Below are 15493 nucleotides of genomic sequence, written 5' to 3'. Positions count from 1 at the left end.
CACCCAGGCTCCCCTAAAAATATTATTCTTAAGTAATCTCGACACCCCCTGTGGGGCTCGAACCCATCACCTGATGATTAAGGGTCACATGCTCTACCAATTGAGCCAGCCAGGCACCCCAGACACTTCCTATCTCTATGCATTAGGAAATAGCTTTACATTACTTGTGTTGCTGGATTTTTTTTTTTTTTTTTGCTTTTAATTGGGCACTTACATGTATCAGAAAAGCTATTCATGGGGCGCCTGGGTGGCTCAGTTGTTAAGCGTCTGCCTTTGGCCCAGGGCCTGATCCCAGGGTCCTGGGATCGAGTCCCACATAGGGCTCCCTCCTCTGCTGGGAGCCTGCTTCTTCCTCTCCCGCTTCCCCTGCTTGTGTTCCCTCTCTCGCTGGCTGTCTCTCTGTGTCAAATAAATAAATAAAATCTTTAAAAAAAAAAAAAAAAGAAAAGAAAAGCTATTCATATTTTTCCTAATGATCAATAAAAAAATGTACTAAAAATAAGAAAATGCCTTGATCTTTATGAGGTGATTTTAGAAATTATTATTATTATGTTCTTACATTTTGGGGAACAGTGCCATTTAGAGGATTAGTGGTAATTAGTGAAAAGCATACTACAGTGTATTTAATGAAAACGTCATTGGTGTTCTATTTAGTTATGTCTACTTTCGTGAGTGAAACAAATGCTTTAAAATATTGGTCAATTTAGGGGCGCCTAGGTGGCTCAGTCAGTTAAGCGTCTGTCTTCGGCTCAGGTCATGATCCTAGGGCCCTGGGATTGAGCCCCCCCAGTGGGCCCCCCAGGGAGCCCCCCAGAGAGCCCCACATTGGACTTCCTGCTCAGCAGAGAGTCTGCTTCTCCCTCTGCTGCTCCCCTCCCCCCCCACCGCCCCGCTCATGCTCTCTCTCTCTCCCTCCCTCTCTCTCTCTGTTAAGTAAAGAAATAAATCTTTTTTAAAAATAAAATACTTGTCAATTTGTTGATATAGGTAAGCCTGGTGAGCGGATTGGAGCGGAACACGGTGCGGCCAATGGCTTGTTCTCAGATTTCATTGTTTGACCTCTTTGAAATGCCTGATGTTGTCACCCATCCCCTGCTCTTATTATTCTCAGATGCTATTAAAGCACCGATTGTCTTCTTCTCTGTGCACCAAACCCTACCCTGCATTTGCGCCTGTTTCTCCTCTGAGCCGGCGTACAGCAGACCGTGCTCACGCTCCTCTTCACTATAATCACAGCATTAAAATGCACCTTGCCGGTCATAAGCTCCAAATGTCCACCCCTAAATTACCTTTTTCCAGAGGTCTGCATGAAACTCTCACCTCCATCTACAAGCTCACAGCCAGGGCTCTAGAAAAGCTGGATCACAAATCAGAAAACCTAGATGTAAACCCCAGATTGACTCCCCATGTGAGCTCGAGGGTGTCACCATGCCTCTCAGAACCTCAGTTTCCAAATCTGTAAAATGGGGATCTTTGTCCTGCTTTGTGTGAACCTCACATGAGATTACACATGTGAAAACACCTGTAAAAGAACAACTCTTCTTTCTCAAGATCTTACAAAAATGCTGGTATTATTGAGGACATTTTACACTTGTTATTTCATTTGATTCTAACAACAGCTCTGTAAGACATAGATTCTTATTTCACAAAATGAGAAAAATCGGGGCTTAGAATGCTGAAGCATCTTGTCTAAGGCCACAAAGCTAGTACCGGGGACAAGACTACAACCCCTGCTTAGTTCCAAAGCCCGCCCCCAAGCAACAGTCAGAGTTCCTGGTAGCAAGTGACAGGAAGCGGCACTGACGATTCTCCTGGAAGGATAGTGCAGGTTTACGATATCAGCCTGGGGCCCGAGGGCCACACCGGGAAACCTAGCTGGAAGGAAGGACATAAAGTCATCTTTTAGCCACGACAGTTGGGAGCGACACTGTGACACCAGACACTGCTGCCATCTCCATAGAGCATCACTGCAGTTGTCGAGAACAACTGTTTGTCCCAGATGCGGAGTCCTAGGCCAGCATCGGATGCAGGGAGCCGGCAGGCCCCGCCCGGCCCGAGAAGAGGCAAGACGCGGTGACACGTCAGGCGCGGGCTCGGTGTCTGCACGCGCCTCTACAGACAGAGGAGACCGGGGCACGGAGGGAAGTCGATGTGCACGTGACCCTCCTCAGCTGCCTCCTCACAGGCCGAGGGACGCCCCCCCAACAGGAAAGCACTCTTTCCCGTTCTTTCTGGTACCGGTCTGAACCCGTACGTAGGTCTTGCGTGCAAAGCAACAGAGTTACATACAAAGACATGTAGGTTATAAGAAAGACATCATCACATATCGCATGAAAAAAGGAAGGCGTATGCAAAAGCTGATGTTGGAGGGGTACGCGGGTGGCGCAGTCAGTTACGCGCCCGACTATGGATTTTGGCTCAGGTCACGATCACAGGGTTCCGGGAACCAGCCCGCCTCGGGCTCCGCGCTCAGTGCAGTCGCTTATCCCTCTCTCTGCTCCTCCCTCAGCTCACGCTCTCACTCTCTCTCGCAAATAAATAAATAAATATCTTTTTTTTAAAGGGTGATGATGGAATAATTAGTTAAAAAGTTGGAGGAGTAAAAACTATTTAGGTTCTCACTTCAATAATAGCAAAATAAGCTTGAGAGACTTTAATTATGTAACTAAATAGAACAAAAAATTAAGAAGCACCTGGATGGCTCAGTCAGTTAAAGCATCTGACTCTTGATTTAGGTTCAGGTTGTGGTCTCGGCGTCGTGCTCTCAGGGTCGTGGCATCCAGCCCGCATGGAGCCCCTGCATTGGGCTCCAGGATCAGCAAGGAGTCTGCTTGTCCCTCTACCTCTGCTCCTCCCCACTCCCCTCTCATGCTCTCTCTCTTTCTCTCTCAAATAAATAAATAACATCTTTTTTTTAAAAAAATTTAAAAATTGTAATTGAAGAATTGAATGAAAGAAAGATGGGCATTGTTTGACAACATAAAACGTTTTAACTCCTGTATCTAAAAATAAAATTAGATTTGGAAAAAATGTATTTGGTATGAAAAATGCTTAGAGTACAACAGTTTAATTGGCAAAGGACATTGTTATGGGCCGAATTGTGTCCCCCTAAATTCATATGTTGAAGCCCTCACCCTCAGTACCTCAGAATATGAATGTATCAGGAGATAGGGAATTTCAAGAGGTAATTAAGTTAAAATGGAGTCCTTAGGGTGGGCCTTCATCCAATATGGCTGGTTCTAGAAGAGGAGATTAGGACAGAGAAACACAGAGGGAAGGTCCCCTGAAGACACAACTGTCTACAAGCCACGAAGAGAGGCCTCAATAGAAACCAACACTGTCAACACCTTGATCTCAGACTTCCAGCTTCCAGAATAGTCAGAAAACAGATTTCTGCTTTTAACGCACCCGGTCTGTGGTAATTGTTATGTCCACCCTAGCAAACTCATGCAGACATGTACAGATCTTTCATAGAAGAGGAAAGAATTAATACACAAAAGTACTCAATGCCAGAGGGAAATCCTCACAAAAGAGATGACTTTTAAGTTTAGTTCTGAGAAATGAGGGGGAATCATTGACAGCTAATGAGTTTGTGATGTTTTTTAGAGTTGGTTTGCTTGTTTTTAAAGAAAAATACTTTGTATTTTGCCAAAAATGAGTAAATTTGAAACACTAAATTTTAGTTAGTAGTTTTGTATGAATGAGATAAACACAGCAAATGAAATGAAGCTTTGTTCAAACAGGGGTTGTGTCAGACACCATCTAGAAGCTGTCCGTATCACTTTGATAGGGTTTTGTGGTGAGCTAATCTTTGGGTAACAGATGACAGATTCAGTGCATTGAATCTATTTGTGCTGAATCACTGTTGCTGTGGCATTTTGGTCGCACTAAGCCCTGGGTCTGCAGCTGCCTGGTGGGGATGGACGTGGTGGACAGCCCTGTTGCGGCCTTCCTGGCTCCCTTCTAGTGTGCCCGCAAAAGCTGCAGGGTGGGAAAAGCAAAGTCATGCTTTGCTTCCCAGACTTCCTTGCAGCTAGCGTCTAAACAGGAAATCAGTTACGCCAATAAGATGTGTGCCCATCTCTACTGCGACTTACTACCTCTGTGACCTGAATAGGCCTACTCTCTCTTTACCTCAGGTTCTTTGTCTGTAAAACAGAGGTAATAACAGCATTTACCTCATAGGGTTGTTATGAGGACTAAGTGAGTTAAATCATAGAAATCGCTTAGACTGGTACATAGTGTCAGTAAGTGTTAGCTTTACTAACATTGAATTATCGTTGTTATTTTGAAGGCGGAAGTGAGGTAGAGGCCATCTTCCTCTGCGTGGCTGTCTTCCTTTGGCAAGTGCTGTCCTGGGGTCTTCTGTAGCAGGGTTCTGATGGCTGTCAGTAGCTTCCTGGGTGTCCAGAGGCAGCTGGTCCTGGACCAAGGCTATAGAAGTATGTCTTTGACATCACCAAGTCCCTTCAGCCTCTGACTCCCTGGTGAGCCAATTCTACAATAGTTCTTGAGAACCATCCCAAAGGTCCAGCCCAGAGCCCTCTCTTATAGCCCAGGCAGCAATTGTGCAGGTGCTTACTTACCTTTTTAAAAATCCCTTTCTGCAAAATATACATGGAGTGGCATCCGGTTCTAACCACTGAATCCTGAGTGATCTACCCATGTGAGCCCTTCTCCGTTTCCCTTTGCCCCAGTTACAGTTGTGAAAATAAACAAGGAAACTGGCTTAGGAAAAGACTTCACAGATCTGTGTTAGTACTGGCAAAGCCCAGCTTTCTAAGCAGGTTTTTAATTCAGTGCTTTAAAAAAAAAAAAAAGATTATTTATTTATTTGTCAGGGAGAGAGAGAGAGAGCACAAGCAGGGTAAGCGTCAGGCAGAGGGAGAAGCAGGCTCCCTGCTGAGCATGGAGCCGGATGTGGGGCTCGATCCCAGGACCCTGGGATCATGACTAGAGCCAAAGGCAGACACTGACTGAGCCCCCCAGGTGTCCCAATTCAGTACTTTTCTGCTAGATCAGACTCCAAGGAAGGTGGCTTGTTTGGACCAGCTAGCTGACTCTGGTGACCACACCCCATCTTCCTATAGAGCCCCAGCAGCAGAGGAAGGGGAGGAAGGGAATGTATATGTATTGACATTCCCTCTTTATGTGTTTGGCACTCCTCTAGAGGCAAGAACCAGTGTGACTCATCTTATATTCCCAATGTTGGCATAATCTATTATATGCCTATTAAATGTCTGCTAAAAGATCTGAACTGAGCTGTTGAATAGGGTCTATTACAGAATTCACAATTCTCCACTGGAAAGGAAAAGTTTCAGAGGAAATCAAAGGAAAATGACAATGTGCTTATTTTTGTGCAGTGTTCACTCTGCTATTTCCGGTTGAGCTTGTTGTGCAGTTTATTTATTTAAGATAGGAAGGGAAATCCTAACAACAGTAGAACCTAATAAAACAGTTTAGGTTGTGATCTTTCATTTAAGATTGCGTTACTCTTTTTTTTTTTTTTTTAAGATTTTATTTATTTATTTGACAGAGATAGAGACAGCCAGCGAGAGAGGGAACGCAAGCAGGGGGAGTGGGAGAGGAAGAAGCAGGCTCATAGCGGAGGAGCCTGATGTGGGGCTCGATCCCATAACGCCAGGATCACGCCCTGAGCCGAAGGCAGCCGTTTAACCGCTGTGCCACCCAGGCGCCCCATGATTGCATTACTCTTAAACAGACTCTTAACCGCAGAGAACAAACTGTGGTAACCAGAGGTGGGGGGTGGGGGAGTGGGTGAAATAGGTGCTGGGGAGTAAGGCGGGCACTTGTCGTGAGGAGCGCTGAGTAGGTGTAGAATTCTTGAATCGCTACATCGTACATCTGAAACTAATATAGCTCTGTATTTTAACTCTACTGGAATTAAAATAAAAAACAAAACAAAAACAAAAAAAGATTGCATTACTCTTCTCCTAAATAGGTTAATTTTTTTAAAAAAAGATTCACTTTCTGTACCTACTATTTAGTAAGTGGCCTTTATTTCATATCAAAGTTCTTTGGGTGACAAGTAAGAGAAACCCAAGCAAAGTAAGCCAGGATGAATGGGGGATTTATTATAAAATGCAGGTCACTTCGCAGATTCCAAGGACAGGGTGGGCACTCAGGCTCGCAAGGGACTGGAACCAGGAACCCCAAAGCCATCAGAAATGAGCTGCTCCATCTCCCTCCCTTGCCGCCTTGCCCTTAGCTACCCTTACTTCGCTCTGCACATCTGGTTCTCTCCCTCTCTGCAGATGGGCTCCTTGGGCTCTGCGGATGGGGGGAAGCCTGGCCGCCTCACAGCCGTAGATTCTGAGCCCTGTTCACGGGGCCTCCCACATGCACACCGGCGGTCACTCTCCTGGATCACTATCTAAATGTCCCAAAAAGGAACGACCAAGTTGAGATTGCATTTCTGTCCTTGGTCAATCAACTACGGCAGGAAACAGTGGCCACCGCGTAGTACAAATTTCCTGCCCCGAATCAACTCTGTGGACAGGTGGGAGGAGCAGTTCCCAGAGGTGCGAAGAGGGGTGTGTGCATGACAATATCCCCGGGAACAAAGACTTTGATGTGAAGCTAATATAACGTAACTGCCTATACAGCAGAATATCATCACCTTCACATTTACAAAATGATACTGTTTGCATATGAAGATGTACATATTAGACATAGATGTTATACCTCATATAGGAACTTAAAATATCCCACATTAGCTCCGTGGCTTCAGTATTCCCCTTATCCAAGCAATATGATATGGCTAATCTGAGAATAGTTCACAGAGTTAGCTAGAAAGTTAACTAATGAGATCAGTAAAAAGAGAATCCTAGATGTTGCCGGGTGGCTAAATCATGCTCAGGATGCAAATTAGGCAATTTGAAAGGGGGCATCTATTTATTCAGGCCGCCAGGGCAGCATTTAAAGAATTATTATTCCATTAAGGGAGGGTAAATAGGACCCTAGTGACTAAAAATTTGAGGCTGCTTCCAAAAGCTCTCATTTGCACCCAGGGAGTAAAGAGAAGAATCTGGGTGGAATGAATAGCCAGGTAAATAATGGAAAAGCAGAGAGTCTGGGCCAAGGAGGAAGCCGTCTTTGAGAGACCAGGTGCTGATGGAAAGATTTAAAGTGTATTTGGTAGGAAGGTGACTGTAGCAAATTGAGACAGGGCTTTGCCATTGGGGTGTCAGCAGCTAGGACATATGCCATAGGACTTCATAGACACATGTTTGAGCATGGGACCAAGGTCCAAACATGGCAAATATGAGGCTTGGGTAAGAGCAGGCTCCCATTCTCACTTGGCTCCTGGGATCCCTGCTTTACACAGCCTGTCCTCGTCACTTACCCAAATCAAGTTTCCTTCATTGTCGCAATATACATCGACCACAACAAATTTTTAGCGTCTCGTGGATGGTTTTTGTGCACAGAGAGAGAGTTCTTTTCATTTTAAAAATTAGTATTCAAATTATTCAAAATCTACTTCTTTTTTTTTTTTAAGATTTTATTTATTTATGTGACAGAGAGACAGCCAGCGAGAGAGGGAACACAGCAGGGGGAGTGGGAGAGGAAGAAGCAGGCTCCCAGCGGAGGAGCCTGATGTGGGGCTCGATCCCATAACGCCGGGATCATGCCCTGAGCCAAAGGCAGACGCTTAACCGCTGTGCCACCCAGGCGCCCCTCAAAATCTACTTCTTAAGCTTTTAAAAAGTCACTGTTTTAAAAAATAAATCTAGACAATTTTAGCACTCACCTTAAAAAAGGATTTTTAAAGTGAGTAGATTTCCTTAAGTATTTCCAACTATATTTATATACTTCACATATTTGATTTTTATTTCAAGTACTGCTTAAGCAGTTCTTCTATGTTCTTAGGTAAGTTAAACTCTAACAGATTTAACTTGTAACCACTGAACTTGGAATCATGGGCTGAATTAGTTGCTCAATTATACATTAGCTGGGAATGACAAAGCTGAAATATTATTCTAACAGGCCCAAGTCTCTTAAATCCTTACATATCAAATATGTACAGTTCCTTTCACCCCAAAATATTCATGTATAGGCGTGATTTTCCTAGCTATTCCTATAACTAATGCTCTCGGCTGTTGAGAGATGCTTCCCCACCAGGGAAAAGATTACGCTGTCCCACACGTTGGGGAATTACCTTCTCAGGTGCCTGAAAGGTTGCAGAACAACCAGAAGATTCAGCCTGGACAATGAACCTGGATTATAGACCTCGAGGCCCGCTTTTCTCACAACCCAGACCTAGGGTGAGTTCCTTTTTATGATTGCTATAGTTTTCTATGCCATAATTTACGGAGGAGGTGGTCAATAGCAAGAATGACCTTCATTTTTGAGAGTGGCACAGGGTCTAGGACCTACGATATTTCCAGGTGCTCACAAATATACTTCAATTTTAATTCCTTTTTTTTATTTATTCATTTTTTTAAAAATTTCAAGTAGGCTCCATGCCCAACCTGGGGTTTGAACTCATGACCCTGACATCAAGAGCTACATTGTTGGGGCGCCTGGGTGGCACAGTGGTTAAGCATCTGTCTTCGGCTCAGGGCGTGATCCCGGCGTTATGGGATCGAGCCCCACATCAGGCTCCTCCGCTGGGAGCCTGCTTCTTCCTCTCCCACTCCCCCTGCTGTGTTCCCTCTCTTGCTGGCTGTCTCTGTCGAATAAATAAATAAAATCTTTAAAAAAAAAAAAGAGCTACATCGTGCTCTGCTGACTGAGCCAGCCAGGCACCCCTGATTTTCTTCTAAAATCAGAAGAAAAATATTAATGTAATAATAGTGAATATATAATGCCAAATCAAGCTTGGATTATATTCATCTTTATACCAACGCTATAGTAGAAAAATTTTCTAGTATTTTTTCTCACAAAGGCAAAAGTGCCCCAGAGCCTCTGAAAGTCATAATGTAACCCTGGTTACAGTCCTCATTCTTGGGTGTGAGTTTTATCAGGTCCTAATTCTTAAATTAATTTACAGAACTCTGACACCCCACCTAGACTGGCCCATCATGCCGATGCATTTTGTATTTCTTTGGCTCTTCAGATATTTAAATATCTGAATTCACAGTACTATGCTGTTGTTGTTTTTTTTAACTATCTGGACGGGCGTACAACCCTTACGTATGTTAAAATGCTATACAATTAACTAAATTTTGGACAGTTGTTTCACAGACGAAGCTATTCAAATGGCAAATAAGCACATAAAAAACATCATTAGTCATCAGAGACATGAAAATTAAAGCCACAATGAGATAGGATTATGTGCCCCGTCCTGTCTGGGTATACAGAGCTGCAATTTCTAAAACTGACAACGTTTGTCACTGGTGGAGATGTAGAATGGCCAGAACTCTCATACGTTGCCCATGTGAGTGTGAAATGGTACAATCACTTGGGAAGAACTTTTGACAATTTCATAACGACCCTATGACCCAATAATTTCACTCCTATTTACCCTAGAGAGATGAAAATACATGTCCACAAAAGACTGAGGTAAGGGTACTCTTAGCAGCTTTATTCATATTAGCCCCAAATTGGCAACAACCCCAAAAGCCCATCCATAGAAAAAGGATAAACTAGCTGTGATATGGTCATGCAATGGAAACTGCTGAGGAGGAAAAAAAAGGAAGAGAAAATGAACTCTGAGACCTGCCACAGCCTGACTAATTTCAAAAACAGTATTCTGAGGAAAAGGAGCTTTACCCAAGACTCTGTGATAAGTGATTCTAGATCAAGCTAAACTAATATAAGATGAATAATCAGCAGAGTGATTGCCTCTGGGGGTGGGAGCAGGGGTTTGCCGGGAAAGGCTTTGAAGAAACTTCCTGGAGTGATAGAGGTTCGGGTTCATATGTCTGTCAAAACTCATTCAATGGTACACTTAAGATTTGTGCATTTGTTAAAACACAAAATTCAACAAGATCTTCTTGGCTTTATTCAACGATTCAAGAATCAGGCGGCATCCAATCTAACAGATTCAAAGGAACCCTGAGGTGCAGGACAGAACGAAGGACTTTTATAGACAGAAGGGATGGGAAGAAGGAAGTTACCCTAGGTAAAAAGAGAAAAAGTGAGTTAGTTACTGCAAGGTCACTTTTCTTTAGGGGATAGCAGGGGTCTCTCAGGCCGATTACCTAACTAGTGCCAATTGTGTGATTCCTAACTAACTGTCTTAGGATTCCATCTCTGGGAGAAATGAAATTGTGATTAAGTTTAGGTTTGGTGACAGGGGACTTAGCATAAGAAACTCCATTTGGGGCCTACTGTCTTGTTTTTAACACACCATATGTAAATTTTACTTAAAAAGAAAGAGAACCATAAACAAATATTGAACTCTAGGTAATAATAATGCATGTTGAAGTCTTTAAGAGTAAAGTATACAGTCTGTAATTTATATTGCAATATCAAAAAAAAAAAAAGATTATGGGCTGGGGTCCCTAGGTGGTACAGTTGGTTAAGTGTCCAACTCTTGGTTTCGGCTCAGGTTGTGATCTCTAGGTCCTGAGATCGAGCCCTGAGTCAGGCTCGGCAGTCAGCTCTGAGTCTGCTTGAGTTTCTCTGTCCCTCTCCCTCTGCCCCCTCCCTGCTCTGTTCTCTCTCTCTCTCTCTCTCTCTCAGATAAATAAATATATCTTTAAAAAAAAGATTATGGGCAAAGAATTTAAATAGACATTTCTCCAGAGAAAATATACAAATGGCCAATAAGAACATGAGGACATCCTCAGAATCATTTGTCATTAGGGAAATGCAAATCAAAACCACAAGAAAATATCACTTCACATCTATGAGACTATAATCGAAAAGATAGAAAATAACAAGTATTCAAAAGGATGTGAAACATTGGAACCCTCAGATATTGCTGGTGGGAATGTAATATAGTCACTGTGGAAAACAGTTTGGCAATTCTTCAAAATGTTAAACATAGAGTTGTCATATGACTCATCAATTCCACTCCTACTCCTGAGGATTGAAAGCATATATCCACACAAAAATTTGCATAAGTATTCACAGGAGCTTTATACATAATAACCAAAAAATGGAAACAACACAAATGTCTATCAGCTGAGAAAGGGACTACTACAGGTGGTATATCCAAACAATGGAATATTATTTGGCCATGAAAAGGAGTAAAGTACTGATTCACACCACAACATGGAAGAAACTTGAAAACACTGTGTTAAGTGAAAGTCACATATTGTATGATTCCTTTTGTACGAAATGTCCCAAATGGTCAAATCCATGGAGACAGAAAGTAGATGTTGATTCAGAGTGGCTGCTGAATGGGGTAATGAAAATGTTCTGGAATTAGTGGTGATGGTTGCACAATCTTGTGAATATACAAAAAACTACTGAATCATGCATTAAAAGGGGGAACTTATGAGAATTATATCTCAATTAAAAAATAAGATGGATTAATGGAGGGAGGTTAGATGGATAGACATGATAGAACGAACGTAGCAAAATATTCATTGCAGCATTTAGATGGTGGTTACATGGGTGTTCACTGTATAGTATAATTCTTTCAACTTTTCTATGTATCTGCAAATTTTATAATGAAACGATAGAAAAATTATGAGTAGTTAACAACTTTTAAGATTATTCTACCAACATGTAATGAAGACTTTTTAAAAAATAAAAAGCAAAATATAAACAGATGATAAGTGACAGATGATAGATAGATAGATGATAGATAGATAGATAGATAGATAGATAGATAGATAATAGATAGATGATAGATAGATAGATAGATAGATAGATAGATAGATAGATAGATGATAGATAGATAGATAGATAGATGAAAGATGCCATAAACCCTTGACCCAGCAAGTCTGCTTCAGCAAATTAATCTAAGGAAACAATGATACCTTACCTGAGAAAAAAAGTGTGTGCAAAGAATTTTCCCAAAGTGTTGTTTATCATAACAAAACGTTTGGAAACAAACTACATAGACACTGTGACAGAAATGAAACTCAAGGCACAAACTGAGGTGTGTACTAAATGTAAAACTTTACAAACATTTTCTGCAACAATTTTTACTTTGAGCCCATTCCACAGAAGGGGTAGATGCAATGTCAGTCAGACTAGAAAGAAAAAAGAACATAGGGAGGTTGGTAAAGGGATGCAAATTTTCAGCTATGAGATGAATAAGGTCTGAGGATTTAATGTGAAACATGGTGACTATAGTCAATAACACTGTATTGTATAATTGAAATTTGCTTAGAAAGTAGACTTTAAATATTCACACACACGCACAAAAAGAAACATATGTGAGGTGATGGACGTGTTAATTAACTAGATGGGGTTTTTCCACAATATATACATATATAAACAAATCACATTGTACATCTTAAACATCTTACAATTTTATTTATTGCTATACCTCAATCATGCGGAAATTAAAAATAAATTTTTAAGGACATAGAGCAATATCTATAAAACAATGGTTCTTAAAATGTGGTCCACAGTCCATGGAAAGTCCAGACACCTTGCAAGGTCAAAACTCTGTCCATAATAATACATAATAATTTCCATTTTCATTCTCTTATAAGAGGACAGAGCAGTTTTCTAGAAGATACATACATAATGTCATAAAGGATTGATTACAGAAGTTGATATGAGAATCCAGCTGTCTTCTACTAAGCTAGATATAAAAGAGATTTACAAAAATGTAAAACAATGCCTCCCTTCATACTAGTTTTCTTGTTTTAGAAAATATAGCTAGGGCACCTGGGTGGCTCAGTCAGTTGGGCGTCCAGTTCTTGATAATTGCTCAGGTCATGATCTCAGAGTCATGAGATCAAGCCCCGCATCAGGCTCTGCCCTGGGTGTGGAGCCTGCTTGAGATTGTCTCTCCCCTGCTCTCCTCCATGCTTGCTCTCTCTCTTTCTTAAAAAAACAAACGAACAAAAAGGAAATATAATATTGCAATTTTTCATAAAAATTGTATTTATATTAATATGAAATGAGTTCATTATAATTATTTTTAAATGAATTAATAAATATTTTTAATTTATCAGGTTTTTTAAATGATTTTATTTATTATTTGAGAGAGAGTGGGGGGCACAGAGGGAGCAGCAGGCTTCCCGCTGAGCAGGGAGCCCAATGTGAGGCTCCATCCCAGGACCCTGAGACCATGGCCTGAGCCAAAGTTAGATGCTTAACCTACTGAACCACCCAGGTGCCCTAATTTATCAGTTTTAATATCTAGTACATTAAATATCACAGATCTAATGCACAAAAAATTCTTTGGTAATCTTGGTAATTTTTAATTGCATAAAGGGGTCTTGAGACCAAAACCTTTGAGAACGAATGCCAAAGTTTTATTCTGCCACACATCTGATATGGTGGAAAACTCTGCAGCCATTGAAATGGCACATGTAAACATATTTACTAAATGGGTATGATCCCATCTTTAATTAAAATTGTGTGTGTGTGTGTGTGTGTGTGTACCCACAAGAAAAATGCATGGAAGGATGCATATCATTTAATGCTAATTGTTTCTAGGCTGTACGATTGTGGAGATATTTACTTTCTTCTCTATTCCTTTTCTATATGTATTAGCTACATTTTTTTTATTGTGGTAAAAAATACCACATAAAATTCACCATTTCAACTGTCTTCAAGTGTACAGTCCAGCGGTGCTAAGTATATTCACGTTGTTGTGAACCAGATCTCCAGAGCTTTTCCACCTTGCAAGTCTGAAGCTCACCCATTAAACAACTCCCTGGTCCCCGCTCGCCCAGCCCCTGGCAGCGGCCATTCTACTTCCTGTCTCTACACCACATCTTCTTTATCTATTCATCTTTCGATGGACATGGGCTGCTTTCATAATTTGGCTATTGTAAATAATGTGGCAATAAACATAGGGGTGCACATATCCTTCTGAATTAGTGTTTTTGTATTCTTTAGGTAAATACCCAGTAGCATAGCACTTATTTCTTGAGAGAGCCCAAAACTACCTGATGTCTGTTCAAAAGTCAAAACAGAGTAGAGTCTTACATACATATACACACATACATACATATACACACACACATATAGTAATATGTGTAATAATGTAATACATAACATGTGTATTATGTAACACATAATATTAAGATAAGACAACTCCTCCTATCTCCACACCCCAACCACTTCCCTATTTCTAATGCATTTCCTGGAACTCTTCCTTTTCTGCCCCATGTTTATATTGGTTGCACTATTTACAGAGCCTGGGGGTAACAATAAATAATGTTCCACTTAATTCACTTTATCATGCCTTTTTGTCGTGAGTATAATTAATAGGGTCTCTAGGGCCTGCATCATCCCAGAGACAGGTGACCAAAATAATCCTTCAGCCTACACCATAATAACCCACCTGGTTATTGTGTGTGTGTGTGTGTGTGACCACTGGAACTTATGAGTCCTTATTCTAGGGACATTTCCTGCTTTCTCTGATACCCTCTGGCTCGCTTACCTGCTCTAAGTAGCCACTTGCCCACAGACACAGAGAAATACATATTTATAGGGTATATATAAACATAAACTTTTAAAAAAGATTTCATTTATTTGAGAGAGAGACAGAGTAGTGAGTGCACGAGCAAGGAGGAGGGGCAGAGGGAGAGGGAAAAGCAGACTCCCCGCTTAGCAGGGAACCTCAATCCGGGGCTCCATCCCAGGACCCTGAGATCCACTTTACTGACCGAACCACCCAGGCACCCCATAAACTTTTTTCCTTAAGATTTATTTATTTGAGAGAGAGAGAGAAAGAGCGTGAGTGGGTGGAGGGGCAGAAAGACTGGGAGAGAAGCAGACCCCCCGGGAGCCTGGAGCCTGATGTGGGGCTCGATTCCATGACCCTGAGATCATGACCTGAGCCAAAACCAAGAGTCAGGTGCTCACCCGACTGAGCCACGCAGGCGCCCCTAGACATAAACTGAATAGAAGAGAATGTAAGCTTACTGCTGCGTAGCTGAATGCTTGGCACATGGTAGGCACCCAGTATATATCTGAACGACTGGATGAATAGACAAATATGTGAAAGCCCCTGAAAGGACAGCCTGCACAATACAGCTTAGCGTCCTTTCCAGACTCCAGCATATATTTGCTTTTAATTCCTCCATGTTTTAGAGTAGTTTGAGAACCAAAAAATTGAAACTTAAATTTAAATTTAGTAAGTCTACCCAATATCTCAAAACAATATAGTTTATGTGAGCTATTTACACAGATTAGAAGGAACAAAAAATGCTTAAGAAATCACACCCATTGAGGGATTTCTACATTAAGAAGATCTTAATTTTCTATACAGTTGAGTAAAAAGATTAATATTTTCTGAAGACGCCCCGAAATCAGCCTGTTGTCTTATGAGTGTTTCTTACATGAGGTAAACCTTGTGTGAGTCCCTGAAAACCCAATGCCATTAGAGAAAAATCAATCCAAGGGCCACGTGGAAATGATACCACTTCATAATTATTAAATGATC

The sequence above is a fragment of the Ursus arctos genome, unplaced genomic scaffold (genome assembly GCF_023065955.2).
Source record: "Ursus arctos isolate Adak ecotype North America unplaced genomic scaffold, UrsArc2.0 scaffold_9, whole genome shotgun sequence".
Taxonomy (NCBI): domain Eukaryota; kingdom Metazoa; phylum Chordata; class Mammalia; order Carnivora; family Ursidae; genus Ursus; species Ursus arctos.
The sequence above is the reverse complement of the archived record's forward strand: the minus strand, read 5'-3'. Positions refer to the sequence as shown.